Source organism: Pinus tabuliformis, chromosome 3_2 (assembly GCF_031772625.1).
Source record: "Pinus tabuliformis cultivar Carrire ecotype Pingquan chromosome 3_2, CPIR1, whole genome shotgun sequence".
In the NCBI taxonomy this organism is placed as follows: Eukaryota; Viridiplantae; Streptophyta; class Pinopsida; order Pinales; family Pinaceae; genus Pinus; species Pinus tabuliformis.
The window spans coordinates 363,673,266-363,700,977 of NC_142302.1; the positions used below are offsets into that span (position 1 = coordinate 363,673,266).

The 27,712-nt window shown below is 35.5% G+C and overlaps 1 pseudogene; it reads right to left on the reverse strand.

Annotated features, from left to right (window-relative positions):
- Positions 1–598: 598 nt before the first annotated feature.
- Positions 599–27,712, reverse strand: part of LOC149180951 (CMP-sialic acid transporter 2 pseudogene) — a 55,201-nt pseudogene continuing 28,087 nt past the window's right edge.

A 27,712-nucleotide genomic window follows, 5' to 3' on the forward strand; every position in this document is an offset into this window, starting at 1 on the left:
CACAATGAATTATAATATAGTTGTTCCATTATACCCTTAAAGAAGACTTAGGAAGAAATTAAATAAGGTAACAAATACACAAGAGATAAACAAATTCAAAGCATAATACTGCAAGTATCTCTCCAATGAGCATTGGAATAACTTAGCATTAATTATTATTATTAATAAAGATCACAATGCATGAATATCTCTGAAATAGTTCATAATAACATCCAACCCTTTCTAGCTTGTATCATTTGGCATTAAATAGCCTTATATCTTCAAATATCCCATGACCAGATACAACGAATTTGTTATCCATGAAATAGGTCGAAATGATCACAAAAGTAGCAAATTATTAGACATATCTTCATTTTTTCTTTTAGTAGAAAAAACAAAAACTAACTTAGATCTTATCATGCAATCCTATATTAAACACCATCCTAATCCATGAGAGTCTTATCCTAGTCATCATAACCATGCTTTTAGAAACAAGAGAAGAAAAGGAAATAGTAGTCAACTACCAAATATGTGCTACGTGGTGAGGACAAGGGCATATTAACACCTTCAAAGACTGCTGGAAAATTAGACAACCCTATAAAACTTTACCAAGACCATCTTAGCATATAACATCCATCACCATAGATACTATGATTCCACTAAGTGCATGGTTGATAACCATGCATACAGTGATGGGTGAATAACCCTGGAAAAATCCCTTGTGCATAATTTCATTGATGGGTCTCCAAACTAGACATAAATTAAGGCCCATATGACCATCTTTCAACACAATAAACCTCTCTTTTTGTATTAGATAATGTATTTTTAACTTTAATATGTTCATTATGAAGGTTTATGGATAATTGCATATTTGTGCCTAATAATTTTTTTTTTTTTTGTGGAATATTGTGAGAATATTGGGCAGATTATGGAGATTTGGAAGAGATAATTTAAGGTTAATTTAGGGACTTTATCCCTACCACAAGAGGATCAATACTGAATAATAAATCAATAAGATATTATGAAATTACTGCACAAATTCTAGAGCTCGAATGATTGAGAAAATCTAGGGATGTGTTCCTTGTCATTTAATGCAGATTCCTAGTGTTGGGAACTTGTTGTACTATTCAACAACCCCCCATTTATTGATTTAATAGTTAATATTCTATTAATAAATGGGGACCCTTTATAAAAAAATCCTCTGAAAAGCTTAGCCCTTAAGGCCTTTCTTTTTAAAAATTAGAAATAAATTACTAAATAATATAAGGTATCAAGTCAGATCCCTTTACGACTAGCAATTCTTGCTTTATCACATATCATTGGATCATGTGTGTCAAAGGTTAATTAGAAAACCAGGATTTGCGAATTGTGATAAGAAGGGATCATCGTAATAAACTTAGGATATCATTGAACTTTCCATTTAAAACTAAGGCTTAAGGAATTTCTTGTAAAATAAAGCGCATATCGCAATCGCATATTGGCATTCACGAAAAGCACAACTAAAAAAGCCTTTTGGAATATGCGAATTGTGATATTGTGGCATAGAAAGCCAACACTCATCACATCACAGTGCTTTACTTAAAAGGCCAATTTTGTGAACTATGAAAATTTTGCGAAACACGATATAACTTGGACTCGATGACAGTATGTGATAAATGTTATAAAACTGTAGTTAAGTCCGATGCTTAGTAAAATTTCACTTTACACAATAATTATTCATTTAAGTAGAATGTGCTTTAAACAACAAAAGGTACATCGCTTACCTTGCATCTCGCAGAATTCTAAACAACTCTGAAAAACACACAATCGAAAATGCAATATTGCGATAATCTTATCACAATCGCATAATCAACATTTCACACTTTAAACTTGTCACCTTAAAGTTTTTCCATTCCCGTTTGTGATGTGATAGCTTAAATGAGTAATAAAGGCCATGTTAAAAGATCTTACTATGTATTTAATAAGTTTTAATGGCATTTATGTTAAAAACGACTCGACGTGATTTGAAATCTTTCATTTGCATTTTCGAATAAAATATCCTTTCTTGTCACCTTTCGGAGTTAGCTGTATCATTGAATTCTCACTGTCATTTTCACTTTATGTTTATCCGATAATTTCCATTGCTTCATTTCATGGAACCTCCGTAGAAAACAACGTTGGAAAAAATGGCAAAGAAGGGAAAAGCTACTACATCTTAGAAGTCAGATATGATACCACTTTTCTCTGATACCACCTGCAACAAAGATAGAGGAACCACATCGTGGGAAGCTATATATAAACTGCCTGAAGAAGAAAATCCCAAGCACTGGTAACAAAGGCAACAAGAAGCTATGTAAAACCTACTTGAATAAGAGAATCCCAAGCGACTGGTAACAAAGGCAACAACGGATGCCCATGAATCATTTGACACCTCCTATTTTGAAGCAACATCTTAAATTTTGCACTGAATAGTTGCGAGACCAAAGATATTACCATACACAGATATGGTAAAATGGGTAATTGATGATGTAGATGTCTCAGACATGAATTTCAGGAATAAAAGACAAGAGATCATTGGGTCTTTCACACCAGAAAATATGCAACATATGTACCAGCTTGCAGAGCCTCAAAAGCTCTATAACAAAGAATTCCTTGAGCATTTCACCAAAAAGGATGAGGACTTGTTGGACATTACACAAACTTGGAGGTTAGGTGGAGGCAAATTCAAACGGGATAAATCTGGTATGTACCTGATAGCATCCCTCTCTGCCCCTCATAATTTTGCAGTAGCGATGATGTGTATGTTATTCGGTAAACCGGATAACACCAAATTTTCTATGGAGTGGCTCCCATTAATTGATGCAGCAATTAACACAACAATTATGAACTGGAGTTAGATTTTATCAGAAAATTTAGCAAAGGACATTATGGAATATAGACAGAAGAGAAGAAATTTCTAGTGAAGAAACCCAAGAGAAATCAATTGACGAGTCAGAGTACTCAGAAAAAAAAAATCTCAGAATGGAGGAGGAAATACAAATAAAGATTCTGAGAAAGATACAATTGGAAGGAATGAGTAAACGACCAAAAAATCCTTGGAAAAGAAGCAGGCAGAGGTTGCTTCCACTTTAGTTCAATCAGGGAAGATTCTAGTTATCGACCTAGACAAGGAATGGGAGCAATTCAATAAGAAGCTCCAAACAAGTACTAAGGAAACATATAATTTTCAGATCCCCAAACATACTCAGCACAAAGAAAATCCATAAACAACAGAGCAAGGAGCCACAGGTACTCAGGATATTGAGGTTATTCCTGCTTTTCCTACTTCCAAAATTGTCTTGAGAATTGAAGAGATACCTCCATTAGATATATTCTACAGTCCTACTTATAAGGTTGTAGTTAAAAGACAAAGGAAGAAGAGGAAACTAGACACCACGACTGTTACAACTTCAGAGAATGAACAAATGGATGTCGTGTGGGAGCACACTCCTGTTGACCCATCAAATAATCTCACGAAGTTGTTACAGTTCATAGGAGATTATGCCACAACAACGATCGATAAGGAAATGGAAGTCCAAATGCTCCTAAAGGAAAAAGAACAGAAATTTCTGCTGCTTGAACAACAAGTAGAACAAGAAAATACTAATCAACAAGAAAAAAAATAGGTAGCTCAGCTTCAGAGGGAATTCGAGCATATGAGTTTATAGCACCAGGCTAGCTTATCAAAAAAGGGTTCGTGGATTCGTAAAATGCAAAGATAAACTCAAAGCTAACCTAAAAACTGACGAATTCATCAAAGAAGCAATCAAGCTCAATTCCTTATTGATTCAGCAGGAAGAAATGTTCTGCCAAAAAATCTCACAGATTAATCCTTACTGTGAGGCAAGTGATAAATTGACAAACTAAGTAATTGATATGAGGTTTGAATACGAAGAGATCCATAAAAATATTTCTGAATTTATCACCTGGAAAGAGTTTGAGGAGGGAAGAAAAGTTGACCTACCAAAAATAGAGGAATCCCACAAAGATATTCTGTTTATAGATTGGGATTCACGGTTGAAACAAGTAGAAAGGGAGACAATGATAGAAGCAGGAGCAACAAGTAGTATAATAGAATTTGTTAATGAAAACCTCCATAGTGTCAACCTTTTCAAAGAATGCATACCAAGGGTTCTACCAAATGTCAAACAACTAGATCAATAGTTGAAACAAATAGTGCAGGAAAATGAAGAAGCAATTAAATAACTAACCAAACTAGACTGGGAGACATACTGGTTTTTTCTAGTAAAACCACATAGCCAGTGGATGACTCTGCGATGTTTAACAACCTCTACACAAAATATGGTGCCATATTTATCAGATGCCATATTTGCTGGGAAGTTAAAATACACAATAAGCCAGTGGCCTCAACTCAAACCAATGATCAACATTTGCAACCTCAGAGTTCAAGTTAACCAATTAAGTTAGTTCAAGTTCAAAGGAGCTAGTCATTAGTTTAATTAAATTTTGAGTTTTATTTTTTCCCACACTGAGGAATGTTTTTTGAAACCCCCTCAGCTATTTTTGTAATAATCTATTTTTGAGGCATGTATTTTAGTATTTAAACCCCTCTCATGCATTTAGAGAGGGGGTCCAGAATTCTATCAAAAACACTTTTCAAGACATTACACTTCTATATTTTTGGAAAGTTTTTGATGAAATTAATGGAACATGATCTATTTTTCTTTAAATATCTAGCATGCTCTACTGAAAGTACACTTTTGTACTCTTAGTGTATATTGGATTGGATGAAATTGGGTCAATATCGCTAAGCACATGAGAAAGACCTATCATATATGGTACTTTTATCGTATGATTATGTTTTATATATGTATTAGAAATACATTTTATCTTGATTGTTTTGTGTATGAAAGTCTGAATTATAGTTCTACATTATTGCACTTTTGTATGATGTTTTAGCTTTGATTCCGTTTTGAATACATGAACAATTTCCATATGCGATATATTTTTCTCAACTGTTTTGTCTAACTATTTATCCAAAACAATTATCGATAAATGATTTCATTTCTTTTGGTAGTTGAATGATATTTATTACCAATTGCTTTAAGACATCATTGTAGATCACATCTCTTATTTTATTCCCAGGTATATTTATAGTTAGATAATGTTAGATTAAGATATATGCATGTGTTTATTATTTAGATTAGATTATAGTTAGTTGAATCAGTCCCCGTTACATCTTATATCATCCCATAAACATTATCAAATCAATCCTCTCTGGGAAACTGGTTCCATTATCCCCAGTTGGAGCCACTATACCAAACGGAAAAGGAGCTGCTTTCAAGGTCTGGACCGGGTAGTTATCCCCCATGTTGTCGCAACGAATTTTGAGGCTTCAACAGAACCAAATCCACTAATTGAGACATTTTGGAGGGGAAATCTTCCTTCTTTCATGGGGAATACTTCCTAATCATTTTTTATAAGTTCCAAGTTGAATTTTTCTCTAGGGGTTGATTTTTCTTAGTCTTCTTGGGGAGAGAACTCTTATTTTCACAGCTCCACTATCATTTCTTGTAGGGATCTAATTGTATTGATAGAGATAATGAAGATTGGTGCCATGTTCAGCTTCTAAATATTGGTATCCTTCATAGGACTCTGAGTTTCCTTGGGCTTGGCCATCCCAGGAGCCTCAGAGCCCTTTTGTATCATATACTTTTCTTCCTCTCACTTCTTATTAATATCCATCTCTTGTTCTTGTGTTTTTTCTATTTCTACATTTGGTATTGATGATTGCTTGTTGTAGGATTGGGTTAAATGGTTGAAGTAAGTTATTATAAAAGATCACAAGAATCATTTCATCCTTGGAACAACTTTGGAAGGTCATAGTAATCATTGAGCTACTTAGATTAGTTTTCTTATTCCCAAATCTAAATTTCTGGAAGTTCCTTGTGGCAAATAGTAGTAAATTTCTGTTATTTTTTAGAACATGCTAACTAGCTTTAATCATGTTGATTCCACTCGCATTAGATAAAAAAAAAATTCTAGTTAATAACAAACTTTACCCCATTGCATTTGCACTTGATTAGGTTAGGCGTTTGATAGATTTACTAGCTCACTAGTTCTTGAATTTCTAGGTTTTAGACTAGTAATTTTATTCTATTCTTTAGCATGGGTTAACAGGGGTATTTTTGAGTGATTCCACTTGGAATGGAAACCTAAGACATCGTAGTCAATTTTTTTTTCCATCCAATTTGGATTTGGTTTTCTTGGTCATTTGGGGAATTATAACATCTTGTAGCATCTTGTAGCATCCTGTAGCACTCTTCTAGCGTGTATATACTTGCCCAGATTTGCTCAAAGAGATTGGTTTTTGTCACTTAGGGCTGAATCATGACTCATAGGCTCTAAATCAATGGTCGAGGAGGGATAAACACTACTTAGGACTTGTCATTTTACCCATGCAAAACATCTCAGCGATTTGGGTTAACGGAAAAATTTATGAAATGGGAATACAATGATAATTTTATTGATTGCCACATCCAATGAACTCTGTCAATGTATATGAACTCTTTGAAATGTAATTATTGATATTTAGTTCATCATTTTTTCTTTATGAAATTAGAATAGGTTTTCTTTCCTTGTATTTTCTTTCCTGGAATAGGTTAAGGTTTCCATTTCGAGCATTTCATTTGCTGCAAATAGTTTAGGATTTGATCTCATTACATTCACTCCATTACATCATGACAATGAAGGAAGGAGACAATGTATGCTACACACATAGTTCTGATACATCTCAAGTTTGTGCAAACCCCTGGTTGATAATTAAAATGGGTAGCCTTAGGAGTTGCAACATTCTTGTTGCAATATCGAGGCTCATTACCTTTTGGCGCCGTTGCCGGGGAGGTGTCAGAGTATACATTGTTTTCTTCCCTAGTTGATTAAATTATTTTTAATTTATGTAAAAATAAAAAAATTGCATTAGACATCTTTCATTTCAAGAACCAAAAATTGCATTTCATTAGCATTCTTATTCAAAAAAATTCTCCAACACCAACTCCCCCATTTGATCACGTGGTGTAGTAAGAGCCACATCACCATTCAATTTTACAGGTAGAATAAGAAGAGGTGACAGAGAAGGTAGAATAAATGGATGGAGATGATGAAAATGAAGAATATCCTCTTGGATTTCCCATTCAAAATATTGATGTTAGTGTGCACATGAAGAACATCCCTCCATATTTTCGTCCAAACTTTCATGGTCTAAGGTCAGAGGATCTGGAAACCTTTCTCTTTGAATTTGAAATTGTTTTTAGATCTTATGGTTACATATTAAACACTCAAAAATTGAGATTGTTTCCAACAACATTTAAGGATAGATCTCTTAAATGGTTTATGAGTTTAGGGACTAACTCAATAAGATCATGGAATGATATGAAAAGATATTTCTAAAAAAATATAAAGATCACGATCTTAAAGACAAAATATTTAGAATGAATCAAAAGTAAGATGAGAGCCTTGATGATCTAATAGAGAGGCTCATGTATAATTTCAAGAGGATAAAACTACATCATTTAGGATTTGACTCACTAAAAACCCTCTTACTTAGAATAATTAGGGATGAATGGATTGATCCCCTTGATCTCATGAGTAGAGGTGATTTATACTAATTATCATTTGAAGAAATTTGTGAAACATGCAAACACATATCAATAGGAATGGAAAGAGTAAGTCAATCAACATCAAGATCAGAACTTCAAGCTAAACTTGGAAATTTTCTTGATAACTTTAAAACAAAAATTCTTAGCAATCTAAGTGAACAAGTAGAAATGTTAAGAATACAAAATGAGAAAAAATAAGATGTTGATATTTGTGTTGTCCATGCAGAATCACATGATGTTAAATATTTCCCCTCATTACCAAGGTTGAAGGAAGTTTACCAAGAGGATAATGGAGCAAGTCAATTTCCAATGCAACTATGTTATGTAGCTCCAAGAGGACCATGGAAGCCTATTCAACCTGATATGATGCAAGATCCTAATTCACAATTTCAAGCTTATGCACATCCATCTCAAAGTAATTGGAACACACGCTTTCCTTGGAAACATTGGCCATATCAACCCCAAAACCAATCTTGGCAACAAGGTTGGAAAGGAACTTATGGGATTCATCCACAATATCCTGAATATTTTCCTCAATATCCTCCATACCCAAATCCATTCTATCCCTACCATTCACCTCCACCACAACCACAACCCCAACCACATCCATCTCAAAGATCCATTCCCACTCAACTACCTGTACCACCATTTCCAAACCCACACAAGGAAGTAGCTCAACCCACTTACAATGTTGAGGCACAACACTTCCAAACATCTCCTCTTGATCTCAATGGTATTCATCTTAGCTCAAGAATAGCATTGCAAAAAACAAATTCTCTTAATGTCATTGAAGGACCACATCTAGAAGAAGAAGATTCAAATGAAAAGACCAAAGGATAATTGGTTTCACTTGACGAAGAGCAAACATCAGAATCAAAGATTGAGAAAGTTCTCTCATGTTCACCATTACATCCTCTATGTGTTCAAGAGAATAATCAACAAAAAGAGAAGATATGAATTTCATGGAAGAAGAAAATATCCACAATGATCCAAATTAGCAAGTGGACCAGGGGCATCAAAACTATATTGAAATATGGTTCTAGACAATCAGTAAGTTGCAACCACACACTCTTCTTCAACAATTCTTGATCGCATCTTAGTCAAAGAAGTTGGTTGCTCAGATTCAGGTACATGTTAAAGAATACATTTAAAGCCTACACATCAGTTTATCTATCATTTTGATGTGCACATGGCTCCATTGGAAGTATTACTATACTTGAAAGCGATTTGTTTTTTTCAAGTAGATTAGGGTACAAAAAATTAAAAAATTAAAAATAAAAGAAAAAAAGTAAAATCTCAGGTGAAAACCTCTTTTGAGGTGCCTAGGCAGACCTACTAGATGAAAACCACATTGAGGCGACTAGTAGGCCTAGAAGAAAAAAAGGAAAAAAAAAGCCTTTTATCCATGTATCTCTCTCTCATGAATGTAGGTGTTCTCTAACCTCTGCAAGCAACAAAAACAAGTTAGCCACCAAAAGAAAAATTGATCAAAAGGCGAGTCAAAGGATGTCAAACTTGGAATTTTTCCTCCTTTGCTCAGATGCTCCAGAAGGACCAAGGGCATGCCAATCCATCACCCTAATCTATTTCCAGCATGCACTCATCATTCCCAAGATTTTACCACTCATTTTCCTTGTTGTCCTAACATGCTACTTGAAGACTCTGTTTTTCTACACGAAACAAAAATACATAGGGCATAAAATTATTTTTGTCATGTCTTGAAAACCGTGCATCCATTTGTCAAGATGTTTTAGTGGGAGATGCATATGGATGATAGTAACATGCCTAATCAATTTTAGAAATTTATGGTGCACATTTTTGAGAAATTGACCTCAATCACCTACAACCATTTTTAAATTTTATCGATATCCATGCATCCATTTGAAAATATGTCTCATGGGGAGATGCATATAGATGATGGTAACATGCCCAAGCAATTTCAGAAAATTCCAGTGCACAATTTTCGAGAAATCGACCTCCATCACCTACAACCTTTTTTATTTTTTCTTAAGATTCGTGCATCAATTGGGCAATATTTGTTTTATGGGGATGTGCATAAGGATGAAGGCAACATGCTCAAAAAATTTTAGGTAAATCTAGTATACCATTTGGGAGATATGGGAAAAACAAGTCTGCTACAGGAAACTGCTACAAGATGTTCTGAACTGCTACAGGATGTCCTGAACTGCTTCAAGAAGTTGGCTGAGGGGTTTTAGAAGAAAATAATGGTGAGATGAAGTGTTGGAAGGGTGTATGACATTTGTGAAAAGTGTGGGGAAGGTGAACATCACCCATGGCCAAGACCAACAATCCAAGAAGGTTGGATTTGACTAAGATAACTTGCTCATAGTAACTGAAAGGCAAAGGTTTAGAATATGGGTTAGAATCCATGAACTCCACCAACAGGATATTGGGAATTGGAAGGAAACTTGCACAAAAAAATCTTATCATTCAAAGAATCATCAAGCTATGAAGACCTATGCAGAAGAAAATAAAGGAAATTATCACCTCTAGAGGACCATGGATCGATCATCAACTCAGCAACAACATGCATGCCTTTCCAACAACCATCAATTAGGTACAGGTATACAATATTCTTGACCTCTTCTCTTAAGCATATTATAGTTAGAAATTTGTTGTTAATGCATGAGAGGTGAGGTTTTATAAGCTAAGGATGGGTCAGCAGTCTCAACCACCCTCAACTAGTTAATTGCAACTAACTCCCTCACTCGTGCAATGTGGAAAATCCAAATTAGGAAGGGTGATGATTATGAGGAATGGGGGCAACAGTTAAGAGAGGAAATTTCTGCAAAGGAAAATTCACAAAAGCACTCCAAGCCCTCCATCCAATTCATATCCAATATCAATCCATCATTCATCCATCCCATTTTATAAGAAAAATATTAATTAATATTTTTCAAGAACAAACCCTACACTTGTCTCACCCTGAAAATTTCTTGAAAAAATACACAGAGCACAGCCTCTCCATTTTCACAAACCTAGACCACTCCCTCTGAGCCCTAACGTTATCCTCAAAACCCTCTACATCATTTCTCATCACTCTCATATAGTTAGAAGACCCTGAAAGCGAAGGAAGGATTGCTACAGGAAGAAAACCTCCTCCTATAGTAGCCTGTGCAACCATTACAACAAGCCATAATCCTATTTTTTTCCCCTTTCCCATCAAGTAGACGGGGTGATACCAACTCAGGAGGCACTTTACCACTCCAAGAAGCACTCTTCACCAGTTTCAGTAGCACCTTGGACAGCAAGAAAGGACCTACACACATAACAACAATAATAGTCAAATACCATGAAGGGAAAAAAAGAAACACACAGAAACATGGAAAATATAAAATACTGAGAAGGAGCACTAGGAGAAATGGGTGCAAGATTTAATGGAAGGGAAGCAATTTTTGACACCTGTGAGGATGAAACCCAATATAGCGACCATAACTAAGAATATTAAGGCAGAAACTGCTTTTCTATAGGAGAAAATGGAGTTGCGATAGGAAAATCAGGGTTGCTACTGGAAAAACAAGGCTTCTATAGGAGATAGTCATGTTGCTACAGGATTGTCCGAAAACAAAAAATGGGCCCTATGTTGATGATTATTGGCCACAAAACCCTATAACTTTGAAGGAGTCTTCAAATAAGCGGTAAGTACTTGATATATCACCTCTTTAAAACAAAAAAATTGTGAATTTTTCCAAAACTCCTCCACTAAACATCCTGTAGCAGAACCATAAAAAAATTGAATTGTGGAGTTTTCTTGTAAGGATGAGCATTATGATGGGAGAATAAAATTTTTTTGAGATTGGCATACCATTCTTCACCTCACTCATCAACAAGAAGCACTCCTCCTCTTTCCATAAGATGAAATGATGAGTGCTATGAAATTCACAATTGGCAGCAAGGTTCCCTTACACAAACCTTGAGAAGAAATGGACAAATGTTGTTGACATGCATAGAGAATATTTTCTGGACTTAAAGAGACAGTTAGGGATGGATCTAAAGAAGAAGAAGAGGGTGGAAAAGAAAAATAAAATGTTGAAACATAAGATAAAGTGCCTAAAAAAAAATCATAACAATGGATAAAAGGAGAATAAGAAGCAAACTGAAGAGATAACCACCCTCCAATCCAAAAGAAAGAACCCCCAAACCTCTCAGAAGAAGGCAAGCACTAGGGGAGCCATGACTGGAAGGTAGGAATTTGCTATAGGAAGACAGAAAGTTGCTACAAGAAAGTGTTGAAAAAACATAGAACAAATCAGGAAGGCCACCAAGGCCATGAATTAGGCAGAATGAGGTCACTAAGTTGCTCAAAGTATGAGGAACACTTTTAGCACGGGGTATGATGGGCCTCCAAATTAGACAAAAATTAAGGCCCATATGACTATCCTTCAGCACATTAAACCTCTCGTTTTTCATTGGATAACATATTTTTAACTTTAATATGTTCATTAGGAAGGTTTATGAATAATTGCATATTTGTGACTAATATTAATTATTTTTGTGGAATATTGTGAGAATATTGGAAAGATTATGAAAATTTGGTGGAGGAGGTAATTTAGGGAATTCCTCCCTACTACAGGAGGATCAATATTGAATAATAAATCAATAAAATATTATGAAATTACTACACAGATTTTGGAGCTCCAATGGTTGAGAAAATCTATGGATGTGTTCCCTGTCATTTAATGCAGATTCTTAGTGTTGGGAAATAGATCGACTAATTGAGGGATTTTGGATGGGAAAGCTTCCTCCTTTCATGGGGAATTCTTCCTAATCATTTTGTATAAGTGCCAAGTCAAATTTTCCTCTAGGGGTTGATTTTTCGTAGTCTTCTTGGGGAGAGAACTCGTATTTTTACAACTCCACTGTCATTTCTTGTAGGGATGTAATTGTATTAGTGGAAATAATGAAGATTGGTGCCATGTTCAACTTTTAAATCTTGGTATCTTTCATAGGAATCTGAGTTTCCTTGGGCTTGGTCATCCCAAGAGCCTCAGAGATCTTTTGTATCATTTACTCTTCTTCCTTTCACTTCTTATTCACATGCATATCTTTTTCTTATTTTTTTCTATTTCTTTTTTTAGTATTGATGATTTCTTGATGTAGGATTGGGTTAAATGGTTAAAATAAGTTATTTTGCAATATCACAAGCATAATTTTATCCTTGGAACAAATTTGGAAGGTCATAGTAATCATTGAGCTACTTCGATTAGTTTTCTTATTCCCAAATCTATATTTCTGGAAGTCCCTTGTGGAAAATAGTAGTAAATTTATGCTACCTTTTAGAACATTCTAACGAGATTCAATCATGTTGATTTAACTTTCATAAGATCAAAAAGGAATTCCAGTTAATAAAAAAATTCACCTCATTGCATTTTCACTTGATTAGGATAGGCATTTGATAGATTTACTAGCTCACTAGTTCTCGAATTTCTAGATTTTAGACTAGTAATTTTCTGCTATTTTTTAGGAGGGGTTAACAAGGGAATTTTGGAGTGATTCCACTTAGAATGGAGACCTAAGACATCCCAGTTAATAGAGAAATTTGTCCCATCCAATTTGGATTTAATTTAATTGGTTATTCAGGGAATTATAACATCCTATAGCATCTATTGAGAAATGGCAACAATAAATTCCAGTTTCATTTGCCCTTGAATTAAACTGAGAATTAAAATTGAATTCTATTCTCATAGAAACTTGTAAATAGTTAATTAAGTTTAATTAAATTAGGAATTTTGAGTTGGAATTATTTCTGTAGTCGTGTATATGTTCTCCTAATGTTTTAAGGGTCCAGTATGAGTTTAAATTGAGTTGAAATTAGATCACTCAGTTTACTGAGTTAAGTTCAGGTAAATTAGTTCTAAATTGCTTTTGGAACTAATAGAGGACTAGTAGTCAGTTGGTGAAATAATGCACCCACTAGTGCCACTCCAGTTAACTGAATATTTCGTCATGAGAAACTCATGCATGTCAATTCAGAGAAAGACCCAATTGAGACTAGAGTGCAGGGACAATGTACTATCAGTGGTATTATTTACTGGAGTGTAAATATCATGCATGCGTGAGAGATTGATCCTATGTTTGGATTGTGCAGTTTTGGAAGCATGAATTCGTTTTAAATATAGGTTTTTCATCTTAGGAATTATGCAAGATATTAGGGGCTTGTAGAGCCAAAGAATTAGCTAAGTGTTGGCCAAGAGCTTGCTTGTGGGCTAAGAGAGTTGATCATAATTGTGTTGAATTGTTCGAGTGAGAAAAAGCTATGAGTATTCACTCATATTTATGATATATGCAATAAAGATAGTGAGGTTTTGAGCAGTGGTATTCCCCAGATACATCTTGTCTTATGTGCCTTTGATTTATCTTCTTCTTGTTCATATTGTTTTCATTGATCTATTGGTTTTTGCTGGTTGAAAATAGAAGCAGATTATTATCTCGTGCTTTAGTAAATTGCATGAGCTTGTGAATATACAGGAAATTATACATGGTATTAGAGAAGAGAATAATATACTAGAGGAGATTTTGATGTTTTGAGTTTTGGGTTGCAGGTGAAATTCTAATTTGCAATACATACTTCAGGATCGACAGATTGCATTCTACGGTTTGCGGCTCGAGTATGCCTTGGAAGGAAAATCAAAGTTTATAGCCTAGAGGGACAAAATGGAGGCTGTGCTAGAGCATAATGGCTTGAAGGAATTCATTGATCAAGAAATTCCTAAGCCAACAACATCGGATGCACAAAAATTGGCCGAATGGAAGAATTGTGTGGCAAAGGGGAGGCACATAATCCTTGAGGGAGTTCGAGACCACATTGTATCGAGTGCCCATGGAAAGGAAACTTCGTATGATATGTGGAAAACATTGACAGATTTGTATTAGAACAGTAGTGACCAAAGGAAATTGGCACTGAAGGACAAACTTCAAAAAATCAAAATGGAGAAAGGCGAGACAATTCCAAAATACTTGACCAAGTTCACTCAGTGTCGTGATGAAATTGGAAGTGTTGGAATCATAGTTTCTGAGGATGATATCGTGAGTCTTGCTCTTCTAAGACTCCGAAAGAGTTGGCATAGTTATCAGGCCTCTGTCAATGGTCAATAGAAGCTTCTTGATTAGGAATGACTATGGTAAAATTTGATGCATGAGGAGATCAGGAGGAACATGAGGGATGGCTCTTCATCAAATATTGATGATGAAGAGAACTGTGCCTTACTGATTGAGGCAAAGAAGGGGAAATGGAAAGCTTCCCATTCCAAATCTCATTCTTATCATGGAGGTAAGAAGAAAGACATGATGAAAGTTAAGCACTTTCATTGTCATGAGCTGGGCCATTTTGTTACAAATTATCCACTTAAGAAGTCCAAGAAGAAGTCCTTAGGAGGAGCGGAGCGTAAGGCTTTGGCCTCGCAATTCGAATTGGAATTTTCCCTCATTGCATTCATGGTGTCATCAATAATGGGAAGTGTATGGTACTTAGATAGTGGAGCTTGATTCCACATGACTGGAGACAAAGAGTTATTTAGTGACCTGAGGGAGAAATATATCTAGATTCATATCGGGATGGGTGACACCGGGAATTATAGTGTTACTGGATTGGGTACGATTACTTTTCAAAGTGAGCATGGGGATCCACTCACCTTGAAGAATGTTATGTATGTGCCTGGGCTAAAGAAGAACCTGATATCCATTTCCATGCTTGAGAATAGAGGCTATGATGTGATCTTCTTGAAAGGAAAATCGTTCCTTCGACACATAGTCACATGTCAAGTAAATAAGATAGGGATTCAGGTGAAGAATATTTATAAGCTGGAGGTAGAGGAGTGTGATGATTTGAGAACAAAAGAAAAAATGGTGTGGATTCAAGACGTTGGTGAGTTGTGGCACATGCGATTAGGCCACTTTCATCATGGGGCTTTGAAGATATTGCAGAAGATATCTACCAATCTTCCCAAAGGTACGTTTGAGCAAGTTGATACATGTAAGGGGTGTACTTTGGGAAAATACACCATGTTTTCCTTTCATGACAGAGAGAGTCAAGTAGAGGCTATTATCGAGCCTGTCCATTTAGATGTGTGTGGACCGTTCTTGACAGCAGCCACAGAAAAAGACATGTATTATGTTATATTTGTTGATGACTATTCTCATAAATGTTGGATAATTTTCATGTAGAAAAAGGATCAAACCTTCACAAAGTTTTGTGAGTTTAAAGCATTGGTGGAGAAAGAGTCAGGCAAGAAGGTTAAAGTCTACGAAGTGATAACAATGGTGAGTATGTCTCAAATGAGTTTAATAATTTCTCTGCAATGGAAGGGATTAAACAGGAGTTGACGACACCCCATAACCCTCAGCAAAATGGGGTGGCCTAGAGGAAGAACGTAAGCATAGTAGGGGCAGCGAGGGTGATGTTGCATGATTAGGGCCTACGACTACACTTGTGGGTTGAGGCATACAACACAATGGTTTATGTTCAAAACCATAGCCCACACTGGATACTTGAGATGAAGACACCAGAGGAGGCTTATTCCAGTAAGAGGCCAGATGTTGGTCACTTCAGGATTTTTGGGTCATAAGTATATCTCCATGTGACCAAAGATGCATGAAAGAAGCTTGTGCTGAAAAAACGGTTGGGGATATTTATGGAGTACATTGATACACCTCACAACTACGGGGTGTACTTGTCGACCAACAGGATGATAGTGGTTCGTAGGGATGTCAAATTCGATGAGGAGAAGGCCATGCAAGTTTCCCTTGAGAGGGAGCTTGAGCTACATGTTGATGAGGAGCTTTTATCTCATAAGGTTGAGGAGCCTTAGATTGATGTGGAGTAACCACATGTAGAGGATCCAGGAGTGGAGACATCCACTCAGGCAGGTTTCTCTAGAGAGGGAAGAAAGCACACTAGAGAGGCTGACAAATTGTTGGATGATGCATGGGAGAACATGGGAGCCACTTCTTAGCACATGAAGAGGAAGTCACCTGAGAGGTACACTGAATGCGTGGCTCTTAGGGGTGAATGTTTTGTGATAGAGCCATATTCCTTTAAGGAAGCAGTACAACAACCGGTTTGGATTGATGCCATGGTGGAGGAGTATAACTCCATAGTTCGTAACAGTGTTTGGGATGTGTTCTCTAGACTAGAAGACAAATTAGTGGTGATCTCCTGTTGGCCTTATAAGGTAAAGCAAGCTGTAGATGGTAGTGTGGAGAAGCATAAGGTGATATTTGTGGCCTGTGGCTTTTCACATGTAGAGGGGATTGACTATGATGAGAGCTTTGCTCCTGTTTCAAGGTACTCATCAATTAGATCTATATTGGCACTATCAGCACATATGGGTTGGAAGATACATCAAATGGATGTGAAGACAACCTTCCTTAATGGAATGATCGAGGAAGATTTGTACATAGAGAATCTTGAAGGTTTGCGGACCTTTGACCATGAGTCACATGTGTGTTGGCTCAAGAGAGTGTTGTATGGGTTGAAGCAATCACCATGTGCATGGTACACGAGGATATATAACTACTTCACTGGGTTGGGCTTCATGAAGAGTGAAGCAAATGCGAACATGTACCACATAGTGGTGGAAGGTAAATTGGTGATCATTTTACTTTACGTTGATGATCTCATACTAACAGGTGATGATTAGTTGATCAAGTCTTGCAAGGAGGACCTTTCAAGGGAGTTTGAGATGAAGGACATGAGGCTCATGCATTACTTTCTTGGCATGGAGGTATGGTAGGGAGATGGGGATTTGTTTGTGTCTCAGGGCACATATTCCAATGAGATACCTCAGAGATTCCACATGGAGAGCAACAAACCCATGGAGACTCCTCTAGCAGGTAACTGGAGGAAGGAGGATGCTACCTCAGGGGAAGTGGTGGAAGCTACTATTTATAGGTAGCTTGTGCGTTCACTCATGCACTTGGTGAACACATGAATATATATGTGCTATGCAATTAACCAACTTAGTCTAGTGATGGTTAGGCCTACCAAGCTGTATTGGAAGGCAGAAAATTATGTGTTGAGATACCTCATGGGCACTTCTCAGGATGGATTATGGTATAGATAGATAGAGGGAGAGAAGCTTTAAGGCTTCATAGATGTAGGTTGGGTGAGGATTCCATCCAACAGGAAGGGCACATCAGGAGGGATCTTCAGTATTGGGTCAGCGATAGTTTCTTGGTACAACGAGAAATAGAGATTGGTTACACTCAGTTTGATAGAGGCAGAGTACATGCTTGCGAGTCAGGAAGCATGTGAGGCCATTTGGATGAGGAAGATCATAGTTGGTTTGTTTGGTCAGAAGATGGATCCAACTATGATTAACTGCAATAATCAGAGTTGTATCAAACTCTCTGAAAACCTTTTTCTTCATGATCGGTCCAAACATATTGATATGAGATATCATTATATTAGAGATTGTGTGTTGAGGCAGATTATTTTGCTAGAGTACATTCCCATGGAGGAACAAGATGCTCACATTTTGACAAAGGCATTGTCAAGATGCAAATTCGAGTTTCATAGAGACAAGATCGGGGTAGCTGATAATCCCTTTCTTGTTGAGAGGGAGTGTTGAGAAATGACAATAAAAAATTCCAGTTTAATTTGCCCTTGAATTAAACTAAGAATTAACATCGAATTCTATTCTCATAGAAACTTGTAAATATTTAATTAATTTGAATTAACGTAATTAACTTAGGAATTTCGAGTTGGAAGTCCTTATGTAGTCATGTATATTTTCTCCCTAAGTTTTAGGTGTCTAGTATGAGTTTAAATTGAGTTGGAAATTAGATCACTCAGTTTACTGAGTTAAGTTAAGTTAAATTAGTTATAAATTGTTTTTGGAACTAATAGAGGACTAACAGTCAATTGGTGCACTAATGCATCCACTAGTGCTACTCCAGTTAACTGAAGATTGCCTCATTAGAAACTCATGCATGTCAGTTCAGAGAAAGACCCATTTGAGACTAGAGTGAAGGGACAATGTACTATTGGTGGTATTACTTATTGGAGTGTAAATATCATGCATGCATCATAGATTGATCCTATGTTTTGATTGCAAAGTTTTGGAAGCATGAATTCCCTTTAAATATATGCTATTCATCCTAGGAATTCTGCAAGAGATTAGGGGCTTCGAGAGCCAAAGAATTGGTTAAGTGTTGGCTATGAGCTTGCTTGCAAGGTAAGAGAGTTGAGCATACTTGTACATAATTATTATAGTGAGAACAAGCTTTGCATCTTCACTCATATTTCGGATATATGCAATATAAATAATGGGATTTTGAGCAGTGGCTTTCCCCAGGTACATCTTGTGTTATGTGCCTTTTATTTATCTTCTTCTTGTTCATATTTTTTTCATCGATCTATTGGCTTCCACTGGTTGAAAGTAGAAGTAGATTCTTGTCCCATAATTTATTAAATTGTATAAGTTTGTGAATCTACAGGAAATTCTACAGCTTCTTGTAGCATCATGTAGTTTCTTGTAGCACTCTTCCAACGTGTATATACTTTCCCATATTTTCTCAGAAATATTGGTTTTCATCCCTTAGGGTTGAATCATGACCCCTAGGCTCTAAATCAATGGTCGATGAGGAATAAACACCACTTAGGACTTGCCCTTTTACCCATGCAAAACATCTCAACGATTTCGGTTAATGGACAGATTTATGAAATGGGAATATAATGATGATTTTATTGATTTCCACATCCAATGAACTCTGTTAATGGATCTTAACTCTTTGAAATGTAATGATTGATATTTAGTTCATGATATTTTCTTTATGAAATTAGAATATGTTTGCTTTCCTTGTATTTTCTTTCCAGCAATAGGTTAAGGTTTCCATTTTGAGCATTTCATTTGCTGCAAATAGTTTAGGATTTGATTTCATTACATTCACTCAATTACATCATGACAATGAATGAAGGACACAATGTATGTTGCACACATAGTGTCGATACCTCTAAAGTTTGTACAAACCACGGGTTGATAATTAAAGTTGGTAGCCTTGGGAATTACAACATTCTTGTTGCAATATCGAGGCTCATCATTCATCATAATCTTGTGTGAGAATAGCCCCAACATTGAAAATCATGCCAAAGATATACAGCCATAAATTCTGCACATTGATGTTTCTCAAATCAGTGTAAACTCTAGCAAATCTACTGAGTAGTGCCATGATAATAGCCATGAGCTAGCCTTGTATGGGAGTCTGTAAAACATGATTCGATGATGAATTCCATTGGGAAGTTGTGCATCCAATAGAAAAGATAATATAATATGACCATTAAATCTTTGTTAATTTTTTGTTTAAAAAAAATTGATACATTACTCCTGTACTGATAATATTCCAGTTATTTAAGATCTGGTAGCTTGGCGCATCAACATAGAAAAATATATAGTACTGCAATAGATTTTAAACAAAATATAATGTTGTTGGAATAAGATAGACCTTGACCTCATCCCATGTTGTACTCAATCAATCAAACATGCCTTTCAATATTATCTATTATCCTCTGTGATGCCTTCTCTTTCCCATGTTTGAAACAAAGCAATCAACAATAATGCACACTTTAGAGTCTCCACTGAAAAATTTGTTGAAGTGACATTACAGTAATACTTTCCAACTCATTTTGACCACACAATTAGTATTCCTTGTGAACTTGTAAGAAATGTCAATGCAATTTTCACAACTGACTTGTGCTTCCACTCCGATCCTTTTTGAATGACAGTTTTTGGTTATTTATGATACCTTCAGAGCTAGATCTAGGGTGTGGATCTTCAATATCTGTTGCATCGTCATCCTTACTCTCTAGGAAATGAAAACCAACTCATGTCAAGGCTGTATGGATTTGGAAGGATGTTACACAATAGCTGTATAGCATTGTGTGCAGCGATTACTGCATAGCACCAGTGTGCAACGAACAACCCTATGATATTTGTACTCTGTCCTCAATCATTGGCTTTGCTGCAAATCAATCTCTGTTCTTTAACAATGATAATTAACAACTCAAAATCAACAACGTAGACATTGTGTAAGAGATATGGCGGTCACTTGTTTGATTTGAATTAGCACTTAATTTGTCATGTACCACAATGTGATAAGGTGCTCCATTTGGGATGATATGATGGTTTGTGCATGGGAATAATTAAAACATTAGGGAGCATGCATTCTTGGATAGTGGGGAATATATGGGTTATGTTATGTATAGTGTGTAATCATGGTCTTTTGAGGGGATATGTTTAGGATAGGATGGGGGAAATGAAAGTTATATGAGTAATGAATAAGTAATAGGAAAAGGGATTTATGAATGGATAATGGAAGGTTTAGGTTATGAAACTAGGAAAACAAGGGTAGATTAAAGGGGAAAATAAGAAATAGGATATTCTCAAAAGACCATTTTCCTTGAGCAACATAAATTGATTGTAATGATCTCAAGAGAAACTTTCAGACAGACACATAACTGACGCATACCCCATGGCTTCACTATTCATAAATATGCAACCATGACTCCCAATAACTAAATACTACTTCATGGTTTGAGTGGACCACTTGATGACTAAACTCACGGCGATGTCGGATGGTGAATTTCAAATTTATGACAGTGACAGTGACTACAAGTTTGACTTATTCAAACTGAAAATTAAAAAATTCAAAGACATTCGACAAATGAAAACTATTGACCCTAACATATCTAATAAAACATATTTTTCAGTCTATTCAACTTCTGTTTATCATAAGCCAATTCATTAGTACTTCATTTAAGATGATATAAATAGTAACCATGTGCAATAAGAACAAAATAAACCATCACACATAAGAAACACACGTGAACACCAGGATTTAAGGTGGAAACCCAATGTGGGAAGAAACCACTAATGTTTTCATCTCTATCTTCTTTTTAATAGAAAGAAAAACTTATTACAATCTTCTACTAGCATAGACTCATACTAGCATGAAGGCACCCACCTACATAAGACTACAACCTTCACTCGTTCTCCAACACCCATGGGAAGGGAGCACCAACCCCATGTTCTTGTTTATTGACACCCACGAAAATGGATTTCCAACCCCCTGATATGGTTTACCAGATACCACTAGAAGGAAGCTTCAACTCCCTCATTGAAGGCTCCAACTTCCAAGACCTTCAGGGACCATGTTTTAGAAATTTCATACTCAATCCACCTACTACAACACATCACAACTTATAGGCCACATTTCATCAATTTCTCAAACTTGACCCACTACCAACATTTAAGCTCAAAACCAAATATCAAAATTGAAACTGATCTTTGCACTCAACTATCAATATCTAACCGAAATAAATCAACCATCAACTGAAATCCAATCACTTAATTAATCAAAACTCAATCAATCAATTGAAAGCCAAACTTAAACAACCATAACAATTAGATAAATGTAACTTGAATACCAATCTATATACTGCACATCATAAAAACCAAATTCTATTACTGTAAAACCTGGTCATACATTTGTCAATATATACACTCCTTTACAGTAGAAAACCCGCGTCTGTACGCACTTTCCATGAAGAATACCCACGTACAGATCTTAAATCATTCATGTTTGAAAATAGAAATATTGTCATTCTGAAATAAATACTGAATCATACTCTGATTACTACATCATTTTGAAACAACCATAGAACCTTCAATGAATTTCAATCACAAACAACAAGTATCTACATCATTCTTCAATTAATCAATAATTAGTCAAAACATCACTGTTTAAGCCTAGATCAGCAATAATACTTCATTAACAGACAACAGAAGCATAGTAAGACTGAAGAAACTGATAAGACATCCTTCTCATCAAAACCTTACTTTTTGTATGTGCTTTCCTTAAAGAATATCTGCATGTATATGCACTTTTCAGGAAACAAACCCACATATATGCGACTTATGAGTATCACACTCGTGTATACATGCCTTACAGCCTATAAAACCTGTGTACAAATTTGTAATTTCTGATTCAGACCTTTGCTACAACATAGAACTTCAAACATACCCATATCTTAGCATATATAGAAAATCACGCTTTAAGACGCTATGAATAAAGATTAAATCACCTCATAAGCAATATTTTCATCTCATATCTATTGTATCTGATCCATCATCAATGTCCTAGGTGCATACTTAGTTTCAGATCAAGAAAATCATCAATAGCCCACTACATGCATATTTTCTTCAGATCTAACTATTCATAAAAGATTCATCACTTGTACACCCATAGCACTTTGATCTTCATCTCCTTATATATCTTAGCACTTATCAAATACCACATGTCAAAACCATACTCCAGTTGATGGTTTTCTTAGATGAGATAAAAAAATCTGTTATTGGGCTTAATACCATAAGGAAATACCATGGTAAGGACCCTTGGCATTTAGAATACCATGGTGCAGAAAATGTATCCAACTTTTCTTATTCATACCCATGTGTGTACATAGATTTTCTTAACAAGACCTATGTATGCTTCTTGAAAATTTAACTTTGTCATTCCTCTGCATATGAACTGTTATGCCTTTGTCAAAACTATTTGTCACATCTATAGACACATCTTGTTTACATCTATATCAAGTTGGTTTCCACCAAATAACAACTCATCAAGTAGGTTTCCATCAAGGACAACACATCAGGTAGGTTTCCATCAAGGACAACACATAATTCATAATGCCAATAATCTCCACCTTTGGACTTGATGGAAACCACTTTGGTGTTTGGTCACCACAACCTATGATACCTATAAAACACATCAAGCCAGGCACCAAGTTTTTTCAAACAATAAGTTCTTTTCAAACACCAAGTTACTCTCCCCCTTTGACATCAAGGGTAAAGGGCTGACCAATGCTGAATGAAGGCTTCTCTCTTGAGTGTTGTAGATCTGAACTGTTGAGTACTAAATACTGACCATGCTCCCCCTAAGCACATGCTGAAATTTCTAAAGGATGTACAATGAATTACATCACTCTATGACTCATATGACTTGTCTTATCACGAAGGACTCAAACTTACATCAGCCATCCAATCATAGTGGGTTTACATATTTGACATCATATGTCCAAAAGGACTTGACCATAATAGTCCATACATGACTGAATTTTACATTGAGTACATCATAGGTCTTTACATGACCTTTACATCAAATGATAGATATGAAATTTATAACCAAGATAGCGAAGACCCCAATAAGGCCATGATAGTTATCATCAACTATACACCATTTATGATCTACACCATAAGCATTTGTTAGTGGCACTAATAACAATAACTTGTATATTTCCATCATCAATTCCTAAGATAAGACAATGTAGCTTCAATATCAGTAACCTGTGACCAAGTATGCAAAAACAAAAACATAAGTGAGGACCAAGCATATCATCAGAGAGTAAGATAGGGTAGTGTAACATCATTCTTGATCATCATAAAAAATGCCATGTTTCTAAGTATCATCTAGTAGATGTAGCAATAACATATCAACAACCATGTCTTAGCAACATCATTCTTTATAGAAAGAAGAATTGTCATACCAACACCAGTTCATCAAGAATTTATTTAACCAATATGCAACTCAAGCAGATATCATAATCAAGAACTTCAACAACATCACCTATTGATAAGAATCATTATCTATCAATACAAACATAATATCAACAATGAATTATTAGAAGCATAGTAAATGCTCCCCATGAACCTGTGCCAAATTTCACTGTCATATTTGAAGAATCATCAAAGTATCTTAATAAACCAGTCATCCATGAAGGTATCAACAACTTATAAAGGCCAAAATCACTTCTACATCTCAACAACTGAATACAATCATCAGCCATGAGAATAGGAAAGGAAAACAATAATTGACTGAAGCATATCAGACCCTTCTCTTGAGTCCGTCCCACTATTTCTTCATCAAACCAAGACATACATGACTGTTCATTTTAGAACTTGGGTATACACACAGATTTTCTTTATAGAATTTGGGCACAGAAAGTGAAATATTTAAATTTCACACCTGAAGCTCCCCTGAGTCTATTATGTCTGTACCTATTTACTGTTACTACACTAGAGGCACTATCAGTAGTATAAGAAACATGAAAAAAAAATAAAAACCACGGGAATCATCATCAAGACAAAACATGTATTACTCCCCCTATGATTACACGTCACTGATCCTAAGGACCTGATAATCATCTTCTATTCTTAAGAGGTCAAGTACCTGATACCACTTCTATAGTCATTGTTAAAAAAATTCATTTAAGAATAAGGGATTGCAGTAGGCACCATCATATTTTACTCTAACTCTGAATCTTTCTTATATTTATGAGAATTTTGTGCTCCAAAAACACATATAATTTATTTGGGTTTCTATATCCTCTTACTATGACTTTTCCAATTACTTCATTCATAACCTTACACTTGGTTGATGTAAACACAATTATATTTCCCTTATCTACCGTTTGACCCACACTTAGAATATTCTTCTTTAACCCTTGAAATAATAAATCATCATCTACTCCTCTATTTTTATCAATTCTCATTCTACCTTGTCCTAGAACTTTTGCTAAAACATTAGTTCCAGGAATAACAATACCATGTTGGTTCTTCCTCAGAGACTCCATTTTACTCTTATCTCTAGTCATGTGATAAGAACATCCACTATCTATTACCATTCTTGTTCATCTTCAAATGAGCAGAGAGCAAGACCACACCTTATATGTTCTTCTTTTTCTTGTTTATTATAAGAAACATTCGTGGATCTATCTTTTTCAGGTCTTCTATCATTATTGTTCTTATCTAGTTTCTTACCATGTTGTTTGCGGCGATCCATAGACTTGTTCCTCCATTCTTTTGCTACATGCCCAAACTTTGTACAGGAATAACATCTTATATGTTTCATATGCAATCAATGGATTTGTGACCAAACATATCGCAAGAAAAACATTATCCCTTAAAGTACCTGGAAGTTGATGATATTTATGTGAGACGATTATTAGCTTGAAACATTCTACTTCTAAAATTGGCTGCAACATGTCCATAATTATGACATATAGAGCATTCAACATTATTCAGTAGAGGAGAAAATTGATTAAAACTTCTATAGTTAGGAGTAAATGATTTACTTTGAATATTTTCTTTCCTTGGTTGTTGATAAGGTTTACTTCTTATCTCTTTGTTCAGCATTTCAGATTTTTCATATTATTTCCTTGCCTCGGCTTGTGAACTAGTTTCTCCTTCAATAGTTTCATGAAAAAAAAGACCATATTTGATGGCAATAGATTTTTGACTACTAAGAATATTATCCAAAATCTTAGTACTCTCTTGACATCACCAATGTTTATCTTTTTCTTCTAATTTACCTTTTAGGATATTTACCTCAACCTTATATTTCTTTTCCTTTTCTAGATACTACTTTAGAATTCCTTCAACCTTTCTTCCTTCCTCCATTTACTGTTTTAATTTGAGAATCTCTTCTTTCAGCCCATTTTCTTGTTCTTCAAATGCCTGAAGTAGGTCTTCATTCCGCTTATTTGATTTTTCAAGATCTGCTCTTAGAGAGGCGATCTCAACTTCAAGACCTTCACAATATTTGTTATATACCATAGCAGCATGATCCTTATTATCATAAGCCTGCAACTTATCATTAACGTTAACAATTTTTTTCAAATCAAGATCAAGTTTTGTTCTAATATCAAAAATTTCTTCTAACTTGTCTTCTTTTGAATTAGCAACTCCATCTGTCATTTTGGAAACATTGTTAGATATAGGATTACATAAGAAACCTTTCTTTGGGACTTCTTCATGTATTTCTTGTAGCTTATCCCATACTTTCTTTGCAATAGTATAATGCATAACCTTATTCAATATTGAATCATATATGCTACAAAAGATGTTACTCAAATCCTCATTGTTCTTTTGCACTTCCTTGTCTGATGGAGGAAACTCGGTGTAACCACTTCACACTAGATGTCAAACATTGAGATTCATTAAATTATACTTCACCATTCCTTTCCATTGTTGATAATTATCTTTTCTCAGCATAGGCACATCTGCATTGTCCATTGATTCTAACTTGCCTTGATCTGCTACTTCAAGAGACATCATTTCTGAATTTTTTTCTCTTTAGAGTGGTTACTTTCACTTTTACCCATAAGTGCAATCTCAGTGGTTTCACTATCATCACCACTATCATTATTACATAGACAAGAAAATGGATCACATTTTGAAGAGAAACCCATACCTGATGATGTTTCCTCTTCTTCATTCTTGATCAATAGTAAGCAGTTTGCTCCCAAACTTGAATATTTTTTGACATCTGTAACTGTCACTACATTTGATATATTCCTGTCAAAAATTTCAATAAAAGTACCATTTTCTTCTAGGCCATCAAACTCATTACTAGTTTTTTCTTGAAATTCCATAAGTAAGTGACAATATTGATCAGACTCACCTTCTTCACCATTTGAAATACCATCACTATCTTCATGTGTATACAAACTTCTGTTGTTTTCAAACCTCTTCCTATTTATTTTTGCAACTTCTTTTCCTTTCTCATAGTTTTCTATAGGGACACTTAGCAACATAATGACCAACTCTACCACAAGCAAAACATTTGACAGGACGCTGACCTCTAAATCTTCCAGTACCCACATGGATTTTCTTTACGAAGTTTTCCTCTTTGTTATCACCGAAAATGCTGTAGTAAAATTTTTTTTTAGCCTGGCTTAAAGAGTGGGTGTTTTCGCAGCGCCTGAATTATTTTTAGCAGTTTCGCAGCGCTACCTGTTTGCGTGGTTTCGTAGCGTGCTACGAAACTGGGGATTTGTTTGAGTTTTCAGTGAAGGTCTAAATCCTAGCATGCTTATTGTACAGAGTTCTACTTCCCTCCAGGAATGTTGATGAGAATAGTGGCAGTATGTTCAAGGAGACACCTTATGATGATGCAGCTATTGTGGGATTGCCATCAAATACATTAATGGAGTTATCTCTGAATTCTGGCTCATGGGTGATCGTGAAAGATGATGATAATGATGTGGAGAGACCTGCAAGTCTACAACCAATTCAATGCAG